Source organism: Rhipicephalus microplus, chromosome 4 (assembly GCF_043290135.1).
Source record: "Rhipicephalus microplus isolate Deutch F79 chromosome 4, USDA_Rmic, whole genome shotgun sequence".
Classification (NCBI taxonomy): Eukaryota; Metazoa; Arthropoda; class Arachnida; order Ixodida; family Ixodidae; genus Rhipicephalus; species Rhipicephalus microplus.
Window position 1 is genome coordinate 219,490,913 of NC_134703.1, and position 22,325 is coordinate 219,513,237.

The 22,325-nt window shown below is 44.5% G+C and overlaps 1 protein-coding gene across 3 annotated transcripts in view; it reads left to right on the forward strand.

Annotated features, from left to right (window-relative positions):
- rhea (Talin_middle and talin-RS domain-containing protein rhea) overlaps positions 1–22,325 on the forward strand; it is a 908,869-nt gene that overhangs the window by 38,939 nt on the left and 847,605 nt on the right. The window lies entirely within an intron of this gene.

The window sequence follows — 22,325 nt, forward strand, 5'->3', positions numbered from 1 at the left end:
ATCTAGTAAGATTCTTCGAACGTGGGCTGCTCAAGCCAGAGGTACACATTTCCATTGAGCCTTTGCACATTCTGCTAACATCTACACACACACACACATGCGCGCGCACACACCACGTGGAAATGATTCGCATTCACAGCTGGATCATGAAACCTGGACATTTCAGCTGAGAATGGTGACATTTTTCACAGGAAATGGCCTGTTGAAATCCTTGACAGAATGTCCAGATTTTTACCTCACTGCTATTGCATACATATAGGCATAGTTTCTACAGGACATGTTCATACAGATCACTGAACACAGCTAGAGAAAATGCTTTTGAAACTTAACAACACTTCTTTGAACGCTTGTAGCAAGTGCTGGAACATATCTCAAGATGTGGAATGAGTTGCTTACAGTCTTGTTCACCACCTGAAAAATATATTCATGCATAATGAGCATACCTTAAAACCAGAATGACATATAAAATGCAATTCCAGCACAGTATAACTTGACCAACCCGCCTGACCAGCGTCAATACTTCCAACTACTCTAGAGGCAGTGGCCATTCCTGCCATCTTGCTTAACAGAGCCATAACTATCTGCTTTCTATTTATCCCTCTGGATCATGTGCTTAGCAAGGACGATTTCTAAGGCCTAGTTCACCAGCTTCCAGAGCCGTTCATTTTGACCGGCTATTTCGACGCACACTACTCACTGTGGGGAGACTCTCGATGTGACGAATAGGGCTGCTTGATAGAGCGGTATCTCTTGAACTCTGGCACATGCCTTCTCAACAAAAAGCAACCAACATATTACAGCACTACACACAAAACTTATTCTGCGGTAAACCTAACAATCTTCTCAGCCACTCTTTTACCCTTGCCTAGATTGGGAGGTGGTTCAAAACGCCTACGGCAGTGACCACTTTCCTATCTGCTTCAAGATCGTAGAGCACCATTCTATACCACATAACCCTCGGTGGAAATTGGCATGCACAGATTGGGAAAAGGTCTGTCGTATAACTTGTATACCTAGGAATGCTTTTAATGATTTTGACATGCTATTGCACATTTTACCGCTTTTATAGTTGATACTGCACTCTAGTGTAATCCCATGACAAATTAGGCCACAAAAAAAAAAAAAAAGTGGAACGACCACTGCAGAAATGCATGGAAAAAGCAAAATAAGGTACGGCGTTTGCTACTTGAGCATCCAACGGCAGAAAATCGTGAAAACTTTAAACATGTAAAATCCAAGGCCAGGCGCGCTCGTAGTTTTAAAAGAGATAGCTTGGTGAATTTTATCTCGGCTATCAACTCATACACGCAAGAAGTAAAAGTGTGGAATAGGCTAAGAAAACTATCAGATAAGCAGTTCAACGTTCTGCCTATTGTTGACAACTAAGGCAACAGCCTTGAAGATGAGGCAAATGCACTTGGTGAACATTTTGAGCACATTTCTAGCTCATTAAACTACTCTGCAAGCTTCCATAAATACAAGGAAATAGCAAAAAAGAAACCAGTGAATTGTAAGCCTAATAGAAATGAACAGTACAATTGTCTCTTTGGCATGGCTGATTTTATGGCTTTTTTGAACGCTTGTCATAACTCTTCTCCGTGAGCTGATAAAATCATATACACAATGATAAAACATGTACATCCCCATGTGCAATGGTGCAATGGTCTCTACAACAAGATCTGGACCGCGGGATGTATTCTTTTAGCTTGGAAAGAGGGTGTTTAGCTTAGAAAGAGGCCCATCCCGAAACAAGGCTAAGATCTATCTAGTGCAGAAAGGTACCGGCCTATAGCTCTGACAAGCTGCCTTTGTAAGCTATTTGAAAAAATGATAAATCGCTGGTTTTTGTACTTTCTAGAAACTAATAAGCTACTTGATATGTATCATTGCGGGTTCAAGCAAGGCCGCTATACGTATGCTATGCGTATTGAAGCCTTCATCCACAAGCAATTTTTTAGGGGCGAAGCTCCTTATGGTGTGGCTTGTGCATCCCTCGTAGTACGTAACCACCAGTGGCACATACCCGAAACAGGTATAAAATTTGACCTCCAAAGTGGTGGCGGTGAGAGATTTCTTCTGTGCATTGTTTAACAATGAAAAATAGTGCTCAATGTATATGCCAATGGCTGGTAATGGGGAATGAGAGACAGGAGCATTCGGCTTTTAGTCAACGCGCACGCTGCGATCCCCATTAGCAGCCATTGGCATGTACATTGAGCACTATCGGACAAGAAAGGGTTGCTACATTATACTCGCTGGGTGTAACCTCCTTAGTTTTAGAAAGGTTTAGCGAGCATTGAGCCGCAAGGCCATGAATACAATGAACTAGTATATACCATGAATGAATTCGAGGTGATTAAAGGGGGGAAGCAGATATGAAGCACAAGCCGTAAGAAATTAAAAGCTGAACCCTCCTGTCTCTCATTTCACATTAGCAGCCACTGGCATGTACATTGAGCACTATCTGACAGGGAAAGGTTGCTACATTACACTCGCTGGGCGTAACCTCCTTGGTTTTAGAAAGGTTTAGCGAGCATTGGGCCGCAGTGCCATGAATACAGTGAACTAGTATATACCATGAACTCAAGGTGGTTGAAGGTGGGATGTAGACCCGAAGCGCAAGCCGTAAGAAAGTGTGCGTGTGCCACCTGTCGTTTAGTCCTTGGAATGTCCTCTGAATGGCGGTGCTTCTATATGGGGAATATATGATAAAAAGATGCGAGATGGTGGGACTTGGAGTGTTGAATAGATGGACGAACGGACACACAGACAGATGCATGGATGGACGCATGAACGGACGCAGGGACGGGCGCACGAACAGACGCATGGACGGTCACACAGACAGACGCATGGACGGACGAATGCTTCGCCCCACTCTCCATCATTCACTCTGTAGATATGCTGCCATTTTTTTGCTCTGTGTTTTTTGATATGGAGAAGGCATATAACACTACTTGGCGATTCGGAATCTAGCAAGACCTCTCAGAATTCGGTGTTCGAGGTAACATGTTAAGCGTCATAGAAAACTACCTGTGTGATCACACCTTCCTTATCAGAATAGACAATGCTCTGTCTAAGCCATTTGTCCAAGAGACTGGTGTAACGCAGGGCAGAGTACTAAGCTGTACCCTTTTCAAAGTAAAAGTGACCTCTTTACGGTAATTCATTCCAAGAAACATGTTTTATTCCATCTAGATTGGTGATGTTTTGATAGGCTTTAGATCCTGTAATATTGCAGTATGTGAGTGGCAGATACAGTTGCGTCTCAATAAACTGTCAACTTGGGTCATTGAGAATGGGTTCAAACTGAACCCTCAGAAGAGCTCCTGCGTTATTTTATCAAAAAAGAGAGGCCTAATTTCCTCCCTGATGTTCTTTTACAAGGGCACTACATCCTTTTGAAGAAAGAACAAAAGTTTTTAGGTGTGATTTTAGACTCAAAGCTGAATTTCATATCTCGCATAAAATACCTGAGAAACAAATGTCTTAAACACCGTGAACATTCTTAAAATACTGACACACGGCATGGAGCAGTGGTAGTGAGTGCCTCATAAACTTTACAAAAGCCTTATCTTATACGCAGACACTTAGTCTATGGCTCTGGGACTTACCATTCTGCCGCCTCAAGTGCTTTGAATGTGCTTGATCCAGTTCATAATTTTGGTATCTGGCTAGCCATTGCTGCATTCAGGACAGGTTCCATAGAGAGCCTTTATGTGGAATGTGACGAGTGATCACTTTACTTGCAAAGGTCTTCTTTAAGCTTTATGTACTTTCTTAAAATATTATCCGATCCACGGCATCCCACTTACACCACTCTAAATGATGTGTGTTCAACCACGCTGTATGCATATCAACCTGCAGTGCAATAAACGACAAGAACGACAAACTTGCGCGTGCTTTTTTCCTTTGTGCCCCATCTTGCCGCGCAGTTTTTCAGATGTTCCTGTACCAACTTGCCCAACATTCAACGCTTGTCAGCACTAAACATTGGGCAATGCTAACCTATCAGCCCTTATTCGTGATAATGCAACACTATAAAAAGTATTTGGCGGCATACCTCTTTTTTTCTATCGAAACATCATGGTGCTCTGTGCGTTCATGAGTGTTTCTTCATTATGAGAAAGACACAATAATGAGCATGCACCGTGTGGGGTCTCTATTTGACTTTATATAAAACAGAGTACTCAGTGGTGACTGCAGAGCATCTAAGTGTGTTTAAAAAAAACAAAACAAATGGGAATGAATTCACGAATGATTTAGGATAGAACTGAACGTGCTTGTTCTCGACGATATTTGATCACAACAGAAAAACTCGCGGCGCCAAAATCCACACGTGACTCTTCCAAGTGCATGTCTCAGCGGTCGCGATGATAACGCTCGTTCTAGACGGCAGTGAATGCATGGTGTCAGTGACATGTTCTGCCGCTGCAAGTCCCCTTCGTTGACGATGGGGGCATGGCATCCAAGATCCTGATTGAGCTTATTAAAACGGGCTCGTGTGCCTTACATTTTCAGTTTATTTATTTTTTCTTGTCTCAAAAGAGCAGCACTGATTTGTTTGCCCGGTTAATAATGTACCGTATGCCAGAAAAAGAGCGATTTAAGATTATTGAACGTTCTTATAAAAACTACGCTACATTTCGGAGCCAGCTACTGAGTCTTGTGGTAATCAAATGTCGTCGTAAAGAGACACATTCAGGCTTTTTCCTCATATAAAATATTAGTGAATTTGTTCTCATTTGTTTTGTTGTGTTAAGCCTGTGCAACAGTACGACTCTTACTGTTGAGTGTTTTTTTATTAAAGTGAAATCAAATCAACGCACATTGCGTGCTAAGTGTCGCGTCTTACTCGCCCAAGGCTACTGTGGTGCACACACAGAGAAGAAATATTCTTAAACAGCCCAATCTGTGAAGCCCAATCTGCTTGAGCCAAAATGTTGGCTTGCAGTATTTCAAATAAATAAAAAATAAAGGCAAGGAAAGTATAGGGGAACGCATAGAGGAAACAGCAAGTGTAAGGTAAATGTAAAAAAAGTAAAGTGAACGAAAAGGGAGAGAAGCTGCAACCTAATTCGAAAAACTCATCCGATGTCCCATACCAACTGAGCAACCGCGAGGGCTGTCTCTATTTTGCCCACTTTTCTTTCTTGACATTTGCATTACGACATCCCATATACTTTTCTTGGCATTGTCAGTTCTCATTATTATCGTGCCTTAAAAAGAAAAAGAAAACAAAACAAAGTAGCTGCTAAAAGTTTTATTTCTTCATTGTACTGAGGTGTCAAGAAGCACTTGACATGTTGTGTTGCATTGAAGCACTTCTTTTTTTCTCTGCAGGTACACATTTCAGCTAGCGATGTTTTTTTTGTTGTTTTGCACTTGATGCAGCTAGGCTGGGGGGCTTCATGCGTCACTCATTTGTATTGCTGCACTGCATTGCCTTGTGGCTCATAAGGGTTGTCATTTCTGTGGATTAGCAGTGAAATATGAAGATTGGAAATTGGCACATGGCACCCAGAATTTTTTAATTAACCAAGCTGCTGCTGGCTGCCACTTCAAGTTATCCACTAAAAGTTACAATGAAAGATACGAGACCACAGTTTTTTTTCAAATAAGGGCTCTTTTAGATAACCGAGCAGGGATAATGAAGTTTTAATTACTGTACTTGAATATACACTGAAATTGGAAATTATCACTGTGTAACATGTTTGTGTGCACATTCAGCATCTCATGAAACCGCTACTCTGTAGGATCCTCCCAAATCAGCTCAGAAAAGCAAGATATTAATGGGACCAAAACATGGCAGGTTAAAGATGCAAACGTGCCCAATTCAAAAATGTAAAAGACGGAAGTTCGACAATGTTCTTTCGTAAAAATTTTGATCTTTATATGAAATGCTCACGCTTCCAAATTAAAAGCGTTCGAGATAAACTCACACACTGCTTTCTATAACCGCCAACACTGCTGTCACCAGCTTTGTTGATGAGAAGCCTCTCCAATTTTTCGCTCATGCTTCGTACCCACTTTTTCAGCAGTGCCCTCTGGAATGGTTATGCACATTTAACCTGTGCTCTTGTTTGTGTCCTATGGTCAACCCGTTTGGCCAATGTATTTATGTCTGCAGGCAGCTCAGCATCTCCAGATGCCTTATTTTCCTTGAATTACAAAAAAAAAAGGTGTATAGGATTTAATGAATGATATAGTAATACTTGAAAAAGAGCTCTGTGACAGTTTTTAATTACATAGATATAAAGTCTATATTATATTGTTTGCAGCATGCAAGATTGTTTAAATGAAAGATAAAAAGATCAAGAAAGACTCAATAAGTTCAAACTTCACTTACAATTTCGAACAGCACCTTAGCAGCAGAACTACAAGAGTTTTTGCAGAGAATTAAGCAATATCGAAACGAGAGAGTATGTGCTACGTACACTTTAACACCATATTCGTGTCAGAAATCAAATTGAAAAAAAAAAAATGCTTCTAAATAAATACGTGGTAGGTCATTATAACATATCTTGCGATTGGATAACATGAAAGCTAATCCTTCATTTATCAACAGCTGTTTTAGTTCCCTGGTACGAGCATCAAAATCCAGATTTAGCTTGAATTTTAAAAAGTGACATGATTTGGGATATTTTATACATTGCTTTCCATAATTAGTCTGTTATATGCATGTGAATCGTTTAATCTCTAAAGCAGTATGTTGATCAATTATTGCTGTTAGTAATGTATCGTTTTTCACGATTTACTAATTCAGCATCAAATATAAATTGAGCAAGCAATCTAAATTGTGCTTTAGAAAAAATGATGTTGTTTTTGGCTCCCATAGGTTCATAAAAAGACCTAAATGATACTTACGCGACAAGACGCTATGGCTCTGCGAGCGCGTGTGAACTTCGTGCGGCTTGCGTTTGCGTGCGTGCCACCATGGCGCCAACTAAAAGGGATTTCGGTTGGGTATGGGTTGGGCACGCAAGCCCGCGCACTCCCAAGCCCGCATCGCCCCAAGAGAATGCGTACGCAGCACTAAAACTCCCTATTGCGTCTTGTTGGGCACAACAGTTTCATCATCATCATCATTTATTGTCCCTTAAGGACCCTGGGTTGGGCATTATATAAGGGGGGGGGGGGAGCATCGAAATATGCTAACAAGGTCACATTTACAAAGGAAAAAGGCATGTTAGCTCTGTGCACTGCTACGAAACTGAAAATAAAAAAAATGACACATGCTACGCGTTTCCACATGCGTTTGCAAAGTATTTGCATTGCGGTTTGATATGCACAAAACAAAGGAAAAAAAAAGAAAACTAAGAAACAAATAAACAAACAAACAAACATCATAGTACGTGTTTACATAATGCTAGATGGACTGATTTTGTAAACAGAATCTACAATAAGGAGTGGTTTCGTTATACATTGTTACGGAGTCGAGGACAGTGGTATTATATAATATAACTTTAGCGGTACATTATTTACGAAAGAATAAAGAATAAAAAAGGTACAGTACAAAATGTTCAATATACACTTGGAAGAAGCAGCAGCTTAAAAGTAAGCTTCCACTTTCTTGTGTGACTCGGTGGAGTACAGGTGTCTGTTGTCGGTCGAATTCATTTAGCTAAATGGAATTCATTTAGCTAAACTAACTGCCTGAATTTCGAAGTGTTCCTGCTTGTGGCAACGGACGAAACTTACAGTAAACTTGTATTTTTCACTTTTTTGCGTATACAAGATTACTGTACACAATAAAAAAAGTGTCCTGATCACTATTTATTTTTAATTTAACATTTTAAATCATACAAATACTTACGCGACAAGACGCTACGGCTCTGCGAGCGCGTGTGATCTTCGTGCGGCTTGCGTTTGCGTGCGTGCCACCGTGGCGCCAACTAAAAGGAATTCCGGTTGGCTATGGGTTGGGCACGCAAGGCCGTGCGCTCCCAAGCCCGCATCGCCCCTAGAGAATGGGTACGCAGCACTAAAACTCCTTAATGCCTTTTAGTTGGCGCCACGGTGGCCCGCACGCAAACGCAAGCCGCACGAAGTTCACACGCGCTCGCAGAGCCATAGCGTCTTGTCGCGTAAGTATTATTTAGGTATTTTCTTATTTAAAATGTTAAATTAAACATACATAGTGATCAGTACACTTTTTTATTGTGTACAGTAATCTGGTATACGCAAAGAAGTGAAAAATTCAAGGTTACTGTAACGACAGTGTCGACATCTTGTGACACTTTGTGCAACCGCAGTCATGAACATGTTAGCTTACGCGTAATGCTTTTGAGGTGAAAATGAATAAAAAGGTTACTCATTTGTAATATTGTTGCTGCGCAGTTTTTGCACCAGATGTACAATGCACGATGTTTCTGCAATAACAAAGTTGTGGTTTTCTGTTTCACTATGGCCGCGCTAAATGGCGCCACCTATTCAGCTGGTCGGGGGCTGGCATATGTCTTTTAGTTTCTATGTTCCAGGCCATTGTAGCTTTGGAAATCTGGCTGAAACCGTGTAATCGCTATAAGTGCTTGCACTTTGGCTTATTTTAAACTCGACGGCTAGAGTATCGCAGTGCGGATAACGTGACTTCTTGTGAAGGTGGACCGCGCGGACGCATGGCCCCATCGCCCCAGCGATGTTGCGACGCATCTGTTTGGGGTTTCGCGCATGCGCAATACCGCCGCCCCAACGTCCTGCGTACGCAAGCCGCTTGGGTACCCAGCACTAAAACTCCCTAATAGGGAGTTTTAGTGCTGGGTACCCAAGCGGGACCTGCGGAGGCACACATGCCACCGCCGCGTATTTGTTATTGCTGGCTCCGCATCGCACGAAAGAGGGAAAAGAAAGAGTGTGAGGAGGACGCCAGCCCCAGTTTCAGGAATGCTCGCGCGCTATTGGTTCCTCTCTGTAGGGGACGTGCACGCCTGTAGGTGACGCACGCACGCGCCCACGATGGAATGTGCGGAGTTTTCCCGGCTGTTCCATCGTAGGGAAGCACCCACAACCTGCCGCCACACTCTTTCTCTACCTTTCCTTTCTGCCTTTCTGCATCTCTCTTTCCCTCTCCCTGTAAGAGCTCAGCCGAACCGTGCTACCCGCAAGAGTTGCAGAAGAATTTTATTCAATCAACCACTACATCATACACGCCACTGCTGACATGGTCGATGCTCATGTGCAAATTAAAGTTCGAAATTACCATCTAACGTTCAATCACATGCATCGCACTTCTGTCACACACCATACTAGTTCCAACTGCCCTGTCCGACTGTCATGGCAGACGCCCAGATGCTCACGTCTGAATTAGATGCCAACACATCAAACGTGAAGTGTGTTTCGGTCAACGACGCAGCTCTGAATGACATGGAAGCCTCGCGCACATGTACGTGCCAAATAGGCGCCAGTTCGGCCGGCCCATCTGACGTGAAGTGCCTCCTCGTCGACCTCTGCTCGGACGGTTGCGCACGAGTGGCTCGCCATCTGCAGCAAAGCAACTAATAGGACGATTCACGTCGTATTAGTTGCGTTGCTGCTGTCGGTGCTGAAGGCGTCGCGGAGGCACTTCACGTTGACAGTCGGAACCTTTTCGCTCATTGAAACCATCACCGTGCTATCGCCATCTTATCGAAATTCACTCGCTCGCGCCCTCGACGCACGGTAGCGATCCATCGAAGACACCGAATGGGCGAGGGTGCTTCGGCACGATGGAACAGCCGTAAACATTTCTCTGTGTTTCCGTGACTCCGCGACGACGACCTGCCGGCGTGTCTTCGGGAGATCGGCGGCTGAGCGAAAATTCGCCCCATGTATTTGCTTCAAATGACCACGAAGCGGCCAATTTTGGGGGAGTTAACAATGCCCTCTGCGAGGCTTCCGCTGGCGTCTGAATAGGCCGCTCGAGCACCTAACTGAAGTATTTTCTTCGCTACCGTAATCCAGACCCCGTCCCTCGTTACGACAGATTATGGCGGGGGCTGCGCCGCTTAGCCGGAGAGGGTCATGGCAGAGCGGGGAGCATGGCTGAAAATGAGGTGCAGGTGTGTAAGTTTAGCCGGTGTCGCTGCGTCACCAGCGCGCGCGTCACCAGCACGTCACCTCCAGAGGCGAACCAATAGCGCGTGAGCAATCCTGAGGCTGGCACTGGCGTCCTCCTCGCACTCTTTATTTTCCCTCTTTCGTGCGATGCGGGGCCAGGAAATCCAAATACGCGCCACCGCCAGCCGTGGCCGCTCACGGCTAGACCAGCTACACTGCGCAACACGTAACCATAGCAACGCCGCCATTGTGCCCAGTGAATATGGCCGCCATGATGTCATTTCCTCCACACTTTTCACGTAGCCCGCCGGCTGGGCATGCCCTCTCCTATCTTTCCTTCCTCCGTGGTCAAGCGTTACCTTACGGTGTTTCGACTCGGCCATCGAGTCCTGTAGGGGGGCGCTGATTGACACAGAACACGAACTACCCAACAATACTAAGCAGCGTATTTCGAGAAGGTGACTTCGCATTGCTAGGAACAACGCGCAGCAAAGTTCGGGCAGTGACACTGAATGCGAGGAACGAGAACTTTACCGACGATACGTGTTGGCTGGTAAAGTGCCACCTTAAGCACTAGCGCTCGTTTCTCCCCTGGCGGAAAGATTCGCGAGTATAAAAATACCGGTCAGGCTCGCCCAGTATTTTACTCTGCGTGCGAAACGCCTCGCGTTTGTGATTGCGCCCCTTTACGGAAGGCGGGTAGTTCCTGTCGCGTTGTGATCCCTTACCACAAACGCGAATGAACGCGAAGGATTTGGTCCCAGCAGTGACTCACATGAGAATGCCCGGAACAGACGAGCGCCAGGTATAAATGGTGCACTGTACAGCTTAAATAAACTCATGTTGCATGCGCTGGCAGTTATCGTCGGAATTTACGTGTTGTCAGAAATCGATTATGCTGCGCTATGCTATGAGCAATTAAAACTGGAGTCCATTCCTTCATCCCTAGTGAGCCGATCACTCGAGATTTTGTGTGGTACGAAGCTGCTCCTGCTCGCGCCGGTGCGAGTGCTGCAAACATGAATGCACGCACTAGTTATAAAAGTGTATACATGGTATATCGATGCGCCCCGCCGCGGTGGTCTAGTGGCTAAGGTACTCGGCTGCTGACCCGCACGTCGGGGGTTCAAATCCCGGCTGCGGCGGCTGCATTTCCGATGGAGGCGGAAATGTAGGCCCGTGTGCTCAGATTTGGGTGCACGTTAAAGAACCCCAGGTGGTCGAAATTTCCGGAGCCCTCCACTACGGCGTCTCTCATAATCATATGGTGGTTTCGGGACGTTAAACCCCACAAATCAATCAATGGTATATCGATGCTGCGTGGTGAAATACTCTGTACAGTTGTGAACCTGTTGACGTAAATGGAAATGACGGCCGCACGCTTGCAAGACATCTTGCCGCAACGCTATCGTTTTAGGGAGCACAGCGACGAAAGCTACGAAAGAAAACAAGAGACGCGTTTTCGTGCGTATTTGAGTTTTCTAGCGCGTATACGCAGCGAACAAGCTATTCTTATGTGAGTAGGTATACAGCCCGGTCCCAGGTGCATTTTCAATTGAGACCAAGTGAACATTTCTCAACAATGTATACATTGCCCTCGCAGGTTGCCCTCTGGGCTTGGAGTACTTCGTTCATATCAAAAGTCACAGTGCAACTGTAATGTCAACAATTGTTGCGAGGTCTGCCTGTAAAGAAACGTGTTGGAAATCTTGTTGCCAACATGCAGCATAATTTGCAAAAAAAAAAAAAAAGCTTAAGGCCTATCGCACGCATGTGTAGTTGCGTGCAGTAAACTAAAAAAAAATGTTGACTAAGCGCGATCACTGCGTCAAGGCTGCTTGACATATGGAGCTGAACATCAAAATCATTGCCATATAGGCATTCAGTCGCTCTCATTAGCCACTGTACCTATTATTTACTGCATTTTACTGTTCTTACTTCACTTTTATTTACTCTCTTCACAAGCATATGCACATGGCGAGGGGGGGGGGGGATGGGGCGGAGTCCCTCGACTGTGATATACATGCACACATATACTCACGTCACAGAGGAAAGCTGACGCTTGTGCCCCTCCCCCCGAAAACCCCGAAAAAAATTTCTGGCGACGCTCCTGGTGTACATCTACGGCGCTGTGTAGTTTATCAATTATGCGAGGAGCCTATAGTTGTGTTTATCTGGCCGTGATACCACTACAGAGAAATACTATTATCACATAAACCTGTGACACTTCGGTACTTAAAACATAGTTACCGTGCCCAACCGTGTGCTTGAGGAGTCCAGACGTTCAAAATTAATTCGGACGGCATGCCTTACATATAATCTTGTATAATTTCAGTGAATATCTCATCTATTTTACACTGCTATGAGCGTGTGGCATCGTTAGTGACTGACGGAAGGGAGCGGACATTTATTGTGGCACTGTCATGCACGTACTCCATCGGTGAAAGCTGTCAGCCAAACTTTTATACAAGGTTTTTATACTTTTACTGGTGCATGAACATACGCATATTTGTGGTAAACTCTGTGTAGCGCAAATCGCCGTTAGCCACTAAGCTTTCCTGACTGTCCCTCATTTCATGGCGAACAGATAAAAAAATGCATAAGTGGGCGTGAACTGAGCTAGTCGCACAGATTAGAGAAAGAAGTGAATAAGTAGTTCAGTCACGCCGAAGCAGTGGGCGTAACGCAAGCTAACGCAGTGCCAAAGCGCGAAGACCCAGGGCGGGCATTCCCTTGAAAGGCAGATTGCGCTTTACACTGGCGGGTAATGATAACGTTGCATGGGCACCGTTTCGGCAGAGGGGAGCATAGATATCACACTTTTCATTCGCCGAATGCCTATCCACACTTGTGCGGGGACGGTTCTGCCACCTGTATCTTGCCGGCCGAAATGCTCTGTAACATTGTTACAGAATTACACCCCATGTTGTACTACTAACAAAAACATGGCTGCGTGATGAAATGATCGCATTGTTTTTCCAGGGTATAAACTTGGGACACTAGGTGACGGTGCTGCTATCGTCGTTAAAAGCCCCATCCCAACTACCATGATTCAATGTCATGTTCGTGAAACTGTATGAACTAGGGTATACTTTTAACTTTTATTAGATGCGAAGCCTGTTTTCGGAAAAAGCCAAGAACGCTACCTCGGAAAACTTCAAGCGTTCACTTTTGAATCTGAACCGCATCAAAAAGCAAGCCCTGCTGAGTGGTCTCGAGCGCACCACCTCGACAGTTAGAAATGCACTCTGCCAAAACGCACAAGCCTGATGTCCCATTTTGCTGTATCGTGTCCGAACGTCACACATGGCAACATGTATTCGGCTGCCTGTTGAAGCAGCACAGCATGTTATGGGTCCTTTACGAGTGTCGCTATTCCTTTGCTGTTGTATATTTGTTAGCGAACAATAATCCTGGCAATTGCGAAGTGAATAGTCTCGATACGGAAGATTTGTTTTATTCTCTCCCGCACAACCAGTTGATGATGTTTGTGAAATATTGCATTATTGAGGGCAACGATGAAGTGTCCTTTGTCCATAATAGTCTAGTTTCTGCTGAGGCCTTCCTGGAGCTTTTATCTAAAGTCCACCTTTGTAACTTGAGAGGGGAAGCAGTTCATACAAAGGTCTGGTGTATGTATTCGGGTATAGGGAAGCACATGCTCTGAGCGATATTTTTCTGAGTGCTGTTGACAGGTTTATAGACGGTGAAGCCCGTCATCTGGTAGTGAAAATATTTCGCTACGTAGATGATTCCCTTATACTTCTTCGGCAAGATTGTTCCCTTTCCCACCACATCAACCTTACCAAGTTTTTCTTTTTTAAGAAAAGGCGTTTGGGCTGAATTTCACCATTGAATTACCGAGTAAGAATTGTATGCAGTTTCAGGACCTCCGTTTGTTTTTCGCAGAGTGACCACGTTTGCTGATGTTTCTCGCCGCGTTCTAAGGAATCTCTGCTTCCTTCCACAACCAGTCACTCTAAGATTATTACGAATGCCGTCGCAATGAATCCCCTACCTGAAAAAATCCTGCATACACAGATGTCAGGAGGGCTTTCGGCAGCAAGCTTATGGACTAATTAATGCTGGGTTCCACGCATGTTCTTGTGTCAACCTCGGAAAGAATAATGATTGATATGTGGGGTTTAACGTCCCAAAACCAACATATGATTATGAGAGACGTCGTAGTGGAGGGCTCCGGAATTCGACCACCTGGGGTTCTTTGACGTGCACGCAGGTTTACAGTATTTTCGCCACTATCGAAAACGCAGCCGCTGCAACCGGGATTTGATCCCGCGACCTGCGGGTCAGCAGCCGAGTACCTTAGCCACTAGACCACCGCGCGCATGTCTCAGAAAATATTAATCAAGAAGTGCATATCCCCCGAGTGAGAAGAATAATGAGTCAGGTGATAAGCGCAGGAGAAATGTTGTTATGCCTTATGTGCGCCGGCTGTCTCATCGATTTGGGAATATAGCGAGATGTTTTGACGTCGATGTTTAAACCAGAAAGTTGTAGAAGCCTGCGCTGCGATTGAGAGCTCGGCTAGAGGAGCTTCGAGTGTGGCGGTTAAGCATCGAACCACCCCTGCCCCTTTCCTGCTCTGTTGGTGTGGATACCCCTCCCCTGCAGCAGAGTGTATATAGACCAGCCGCGTAAATGCATCAATGAAAGACTCCGACAGCACAATAGTACCTTAACGGGAACGCCGACGTCACACCTCGCGACACATTGTGGGGCCTGTGGATGTAGACCATTCTTCGATAACACTGCCATCTCGCACAAGACTATAGAGATAGAAGAACACGGGAACTAGCTGAAGTCTACTTCAAGATGCATGAGATTATTGCATACCTGAGCCGTCTGCTTGCCTTTCAGGTTGCCCTAAGTTGTATCAGTTCTTTGATCACAGGTGATTTCTGCGCACGCGTTTTTGGTTTTCAAGGTGGTTGAAATTTTCTTCAGTACACTTCAGACTGCGCTTGTTCATGCCCTCCTCTTTGTGCTACGTCTCATTCGCGCTGAAAAGCTTTCAAGAAGGCATCAACTGGCCCACCTTTCGACTTTGTTGCGTTGATCGCTTTGCTCCTACTCGATCAAGAAAACGCGTACACGGAGTTCCTGGATGACACGCAGAATTATGTATATAAAACGGCAAAGTAAAATACTGTAAAAGGACAGAAAAGGTGATGGAAATCGCAGCTATAAAAAGTCTTGTTGAGGGAACCCCTGGTGAAAAAAAAAAAAAACTTTTTTGTCAAACGCTTGTTAAAGAGACAGGGTCAGCCCTATACCCGTCGTGCATTTTAGGCCAACTTTATGTACCTTTTTCCCAATAACCATAAAAGTGACAGTAATTATATACTATCATTGTGATCATAAGGCCTTCCTCTTCTTACAGAAGCTGAATCATTTTTGAAACTTGTAATGCGATATTTTTGTAATTTTTTTACTTGATGTACCTAATTATCACCTTTAATCGGTATTAGATGTCATGTTAAAAACCACCCAAAAATAGTTCTGCCTCAGTATATCGTCTAGCATGTTCTCAAAGTACTGGCTCAAGTCTATGTTTCTAGAAACTGTGGTTGCTGAGAAAAATGTACATAACTACAAAAAGCGTGTTTTGAAATAATCGAGTTTAAAGTGGATAATGTGCTTTATTTCAAAAGTATACCTAAACATAACAGCCAATGGAAGGAAATTTTCAATAGGCACTAGCCATATACTAATCACCAATGTCCCTTTTTCTTTTTGAGTGGAGGCGTCTGGCCTGTCGGGCCTCTTTTGTCGCCTGCAGCTCTGTCAGCAAAGTGTATACGGTCGACGCAGGTCAAGTGCGCCCAGCACTGCGCTTTGAAGTGTCCTGGCGAAATTCCACACGAGTTCAGCACATTCACACGAGCCATCATTAAAGGTGGTTACTGCAGCGTCAAGACTGCATATTTTCAGTGTTAAGTGTCTGAGAAACACGTTTTCTGGAAGGCGCTCCCACACGGCGTTGTTGAATGACTCGTTGGGGGTTTGAGTTTTCCAATTTCGCGAGTGTTTCGGAATTAGCATAAATTGGCTTAACAGCCTCAACACTTTTAGAAAACAGACAGTAGTACCACGGCCGCTGGATAAAAAAGAGTGCACGGGTACGGCCCGCCGCGTGCTCCAAAACCGGCGTGACAGGTCTAGTTCCCGAACCGCCGCTGCGGCGCCACCAGGGGGGGGGGGGGGGGGCAGTTTTCGCGAGGGCCCATAGAATCGCATGCGCGGCGCGCTTGCGGTAGTTACTAATGAGCGCGTGTGTCTTTGTGTGACCCGCGAAATGTTCTTTTAATATCCGTCTAGCGTGTGCGCACCAGATACTTACCGACCTTGCGTTTAGATATACCTGCAGCCCTTGCAAATTTTCGGTATTGTCTTACACGTGATAAAACCTTGCACACCGATCAGTTTTCGCGAAAGTAATAATTGTGAGCACATATTACTTGGATCTTACAAAATCACAACTAATAGATATGGAAGAGCTACACTTTTCTAATTGAATATAAATTAATTATAGTAACTGTATGTCGCTTCAGAAAACGTTCCTTCGAATTTAACAGCTTCATTTTGAATATTTAACCTCAGCAACTGCAGTTGCCACTATTCTTTTAAAACAAGCTAAGATAGACTTCTCACTTCCTCCAAATAAGTCTATAGTATTCATACAATGAGATGCAACAGCTACAAAATATACTTAGCATGTGTGCTATTTCATAACAGTGGACTCGAGGCTCTTTGAAATTTCAGTGACTGTAATTTAAATGCTGGCAATTGAGCGAGCAGTTATGAAGTGAATAATATAAAAACTGTGAGACGAAAAGAGCGATGAAAGGCTTTTGAACACAACTGCTTGCGTTCCTGCACTTTTGAGTGTTTCAGTCTCTTTCCGTCCCAACGTTCTTATGAAAACGCAACTAATTCAACAGTGAACACATAATCGGAACAAGATGTGTGCAACTATTTTGTTTATTCTCCATTTTAGAGCTGATCCTGGCATTTTATTAGTTTTTTTTTACTTTTTACAGTTTTGCATATTGAAACGACTTGACAATTGCTCCAGCTTGTGCGCCCAACTTCTGGCTTCTGGGCCTAACGACAACAAAACCATTCGTTCAGTATCTTCATGTTAGTCTCTCCACGGGCACTGGTGAATACCGATAGCACTCCAACTCGCTTGTCTTCTTCCAGTCTCCGTTCATTCGCTTGCAGGATTTCAAGCTGGACGGTTGTGCCCTCGCGATCTCCGACTTCAGCGTAGCTCCCGCCGACTGGTTCGCCCTCCGCGGTCTCCTGATGCCGTGCAGCTCTCGCATTGTGGCACCCCGCGCTTGGACTGCTTCGACCGGATCCCCACTTTCCTATCTCCTTCTTTTTCTCTCTCGTTGGCTGGATGGCTTCTTCTCCGTCTATTTTCCTTCTATTCTTTTTATCCCTCCTTCCTTCTCCCTATATCTTTTATTCCCCATATCCCATTCCTCTGCTGACCTGTTGAGGTGTCCTCGTAAGGAGAGACAGTTACGGGTCGGCACCTTTCTTTTCTTTTCTTCTGATATAACCACTTTCTCTCAGTCTCCGTCATGCGGTTCTGTCATCCATTACTGTTTATTTGTTCTGCTATGTATCGTCAAGAAATAGGCACCTGCGCTCGCTCAAACGAAGGCACGTCATGTGCACTCGACTGCCTTCGAAAACGTGAAAGTGCTGAATAAACGTCACAATAATCAAAATATCTTGAAGACATCTTCATAAATAGAACAATGACTTTGTCACGCATTCAGTGCCATATCATTCGGCTACATGAATTTTGGATTTTTCTGTCAGCCTCAGAGGAAGAAGCTGGTTCTGAAAAAAAAAAAAATCGTCAAGTGCTCGGCACGCACATCAATTGGCTTTTTAACTAAACAATGCCTCGTAGTCTACTCTGATAAATGAGATTTAAAAAAAAGCGCTGATTAGAAGAAGGTCGCTGTTGTGATAAACACCAGCTAATTCGCTGCGGCTGCTGCCCCGAGGGAGCCGCCGCCACTCGTTTCCCCGCCCCGTCGCGCTGCAGCGGCCGGCTGACACGCGCTCTCCCAGAGAAAGCCGCTCTACGCGGCAGGCCGTACCGTGCGCTTTTGCAACCAGCGGCCGTGGTAGCACAGTAATGGTTTGTCACATATGTTACAACCCTGGTAGTAAGCGCAGTTAGTAACAGCGAGTGTGGCAACAGACACTACCTTTGCTGTTACTACCAGCATTTATGATGTGATTGTTACTACCCTAGCCAGTACCATCCATGGGTAGTAACTTTTGGAGGTTTTAAGAAAAAAAGTATTAGTTGATACTACCCTCTTCATTCATTTTGGCATAAAATTTCTTCATTGCTAATGATGGTCAAACATTGTCTCGTTGCTATACAACTTCGGGTGATCTAGCGTGGTGTGCCATGAACGCGAAGAATACATAGACCTAACAAGTTCACTATTTTCTACGCACACATTATGAAGTAAGCATGGGGTAAATATAGCCCCTACTTTGCAGGTGCATGTCAGGCACAGGGGAGCACTTATATTTCAGAATGAATTATAGCAAATGTGAACCTATATAGCTCTAATTATACTACCTGGTTACGTGTGTTTGGGGACGTAGCTCAAGACTTTAATCAGCCTTAGTTGTAAAAAATTATATTTAATATCTATTTATTATAAAAGGGCCACAAAAAGACGTTATATGCAGTGGCCGAAACAAGGGTGTCAATTCATTCTCAATGCATTCGAATGCTTCACACGGCTATATCAGCAGTTAAAAGGTAATAATCGTTTCCGGGAATTGACGTGCCAAAACAATTATAATATTTGGAGACACGTCGTAGTGAATTAATTGTGGCCGTCCTCGGAACTAATTGTGACTCTTTGATTGTTTCGATCTGCCGGCCTTGTTAATTCGCTGTAGTTTACGAAGTTTGTTGTGTTTATCTATTACAACGCATGTAGCACTTGCTTATGGTTCGTCAACTTGGACTTCTCAGTTTCTACAATATCCGAATGACGTTTACACATCTCAGTTGTGTGACTAAAAACAAACTGCATTTTCTTGATCTATGGATATCTTCTATGTCATTTTTCCGTTTAATGATGATACGTCCAGACGATTTTTCTCATAAATCATCAAAATTAAAATCACACACTTTTAGATAAGATAGTCAACAGCCGGTTAGCAAAAAGGTAGTAATGGGTCAAGAAAGGTAGTAACGGCTGCTGTTACTACATCTTCGGTTAAAGTTACGAGCTGTTTACTATAACATGTATGTAGCAAATGGTCGCAAAAATTTAGTAAATTTAGTAACGGTTGCAGCTAGTAGCTGTTTACTAACGTAGGTAGTAAACAGGTAGCAAAAAGGTAGCAACGGTCCAAGAAAGGGACTAACCGCTGCTGTTACTATGTATTTGCTTGCAGTTGCTACCTTTTTACTAACATTTTTCAAGAGTGAAGAACAGATGCCGGAAGGTGTTTTTGTGGACGTGCGGTTCACCACTGAACTGAGCTTTTTTGAACTTGCACCAGGTATCAGCGTCCTTCGGGCAAACGCCGTGGGATGGATTGGTATCCGTTGATGCCATGCGGAAATACGTGGTTCAGAGAGCCTTTCACGTGTCCTCTAAGCTGCCTCTTCTAATGGCTAAACCATAATGCTTTTGGAACTATGCGAACAACGTGCGCCACGTGTGCAAAGAACACTTGAGAACACTTCTACTTTTTTCCTGCAGATAAACATTGACTTGGCAGATCCAGCACTTGTTGCCATACCAAATATTATTTCCACCAAGTTTGTCAAAAAATTGGTGCTCTTCATTTCAGCGTGCTTTCAGCGCCCCACGTGTGCACTCAGGTGAAGCGGGCCTAAGGGGGGTGACGCAGGCAGCCGCATAGGTTTAGAAATATGTGATATTTAGACAGAAAAAAGTCGTGCTAGAACAAGCAAATGACTGATTCTGGTTCATATTTCAAATTGCACAAGAGAAAAAAAAACGGTTTTTTTTTTCAATGTTTTTGTTTACCCGTCTCCTTAGCTTCGAAGTTTGCCATGCAAAATCTGGCGTTGCTTCTGTGAAAGAAAGGACAGTCTGTTATCACCCAGGCGATAAGATTGGGGCATCCTTCAACACTAATGCTGCAATGGAACCGGGAACGGAAGGAATTTTTCAGTTCCATCTTGAGCTAGAGTAAGGAAGTGGTCCGGATAACGCACACCAACAGAGTTTCATATGCCGCCTCGTTTTGTTTAAAAATAATACTTGTAAAATCGGTTGGCATGTGATCCCTTTCACGCGCAACGCAATTTTGGTGCCGATTTTAAAAATGGTAACCGTACGTTAGTATACAATCAGCGGCCGTATCCTTAAAGTCTGTTTGCTGCTAAGTTCTAGATCGCGTAACAGCAAAACATATTTTTTCGTTCCTTGATTTTAATCAGTATAAACTGAAAGCTAGAAAAATATAAAAAAATCTCAACGCGCTCAATAAGTGCTGCGCCAATCGACCGACGTCGGCCGAAGCAGCGATCCCAAAATAGCCTCTTACAACACTGCTACAGCAAACCCCATCCCCTGAGATCTTTAAAATGGTGATTTTATATCTGCAGTAACGCATCACAATGAAATCTGTCTTCTGTATCGACTGATCTGTATATACCCAAACTTACAGTACACCCGAGCAGCACAAAAGCAATGCAGATCATTTTAGTGCGATAAAATAGTTTCCTTACCGTTCATGACTTTCGTAGCTTTTCATCGTCGCAGTCACGGTTAGCAAAAGCGAAAAAAAAAAACTTCTAAAGAGCTGACATTGCATGGAGAGGTGTTTTTTTTTTCAACGGAGCAATACAAAAATGCGCGCGTCGCACCTGAAGCCGTTATATCCCACAGTTCCCTGCTATTGCCCATATTACCGGCCACCTATTGGACAAGTGCCTCTGGCACATGTGATCGCAGTATTGTCGCTACCAATCATCCCGTCATCTAATGACACAAGTGTTCGCCCCGAATCGCTTCGAACATTCTGTTTTTTAAGAAGCCTGTTAGGAAAAAAAGAACGACCGTGAGATATGTGAATACAGGTTGAGAGCTATGAACATGCATGTGTTCCGGCATACAGTTTTCATCAAGCTCGAAATATGATACAACTGAAACGTTATCGCAACCTTAAGGAAGGAAGGCACGATGTGTCCATTACAACGTCCGGATGCTATACAACACCGGCGAACATCTGTGCGGCCGCAGCTGCTTGAGTTGCGGAAGGCGTGCTTTCTGCAAGATGGCGGCGTGTGGCTTCACCTGAGGGCCGCCTCCTCCACTCCAGCAAATATTACTTTAACCTCCTTGGGTGTATTAGGCTAGCAAGTTCCGCCGCTTTCGCATTACAGATGATGGTCTTTCGAAGCAGGTGCCCAATATCGGAATGTAACTATTTGCTGTAGCTTCATTTTACAAATGCACTTCCTTTCATACGCGTCCGGCTATGACGTTTATCCCCGTTCGTAGTTGGTAATACTGTGCACAACGAAAATTCTTTAAAGTGGCTAGACCGCGTAAGTATCGACGAACTGCCATAATACACTGACGCCTTTGCTACTCGTACTGCTTGCATTGCAAACGGTAGAACTTCATTGCAGATGTGCGACATTTTAAAACTTTTGTAGCAGGTCATAATGCAGCAGGAGGGTGTGCCTGCTTTCCAAGATGACGAAGGAGCGGCGCCCATAGCGTGCCCATGGAACACGTTCCGTGCGCGCAATGGGAAAACCAAGCAAGCGCGTCCGAGCGACCGGAGCTTTGCCCTCTCTTCTCCAGGGCGGCGAACGGCGCTGCGCAAACTTGAGCCTGTCTTCCCTATCGCTTAGGCAGAAATTAGGTGCCTTTCTCCTCTTCTTACCACCCTATCGCTTAACGTGTATGATGAGGCATGTCTAAGGCCTTAATAACTGAAGCCGACCACCGTCGTGAAAATCTGCCTCCACACAACTAACAGATCGGGACGACTGAGAGAGAGAAAAAAAAAAGTATATGTGCCGCATCAAATGCCTAACTCCCTCCGGAAGAAGTTGCTGGCCGCGCGTATTTCGGGATCATTTGCAAAGGGATTTGTTTAGCGCTTTCTTCGGTCACCCACGAATGGGCGCATGCGACGGCACGGAAGCCCCACTTGTTGGGGCTGCGAGCAGTGGAGGATCGATGCTCCATCCTCGGGGGCGGGTCCCAGCGAAAGGAGGGAGGGGG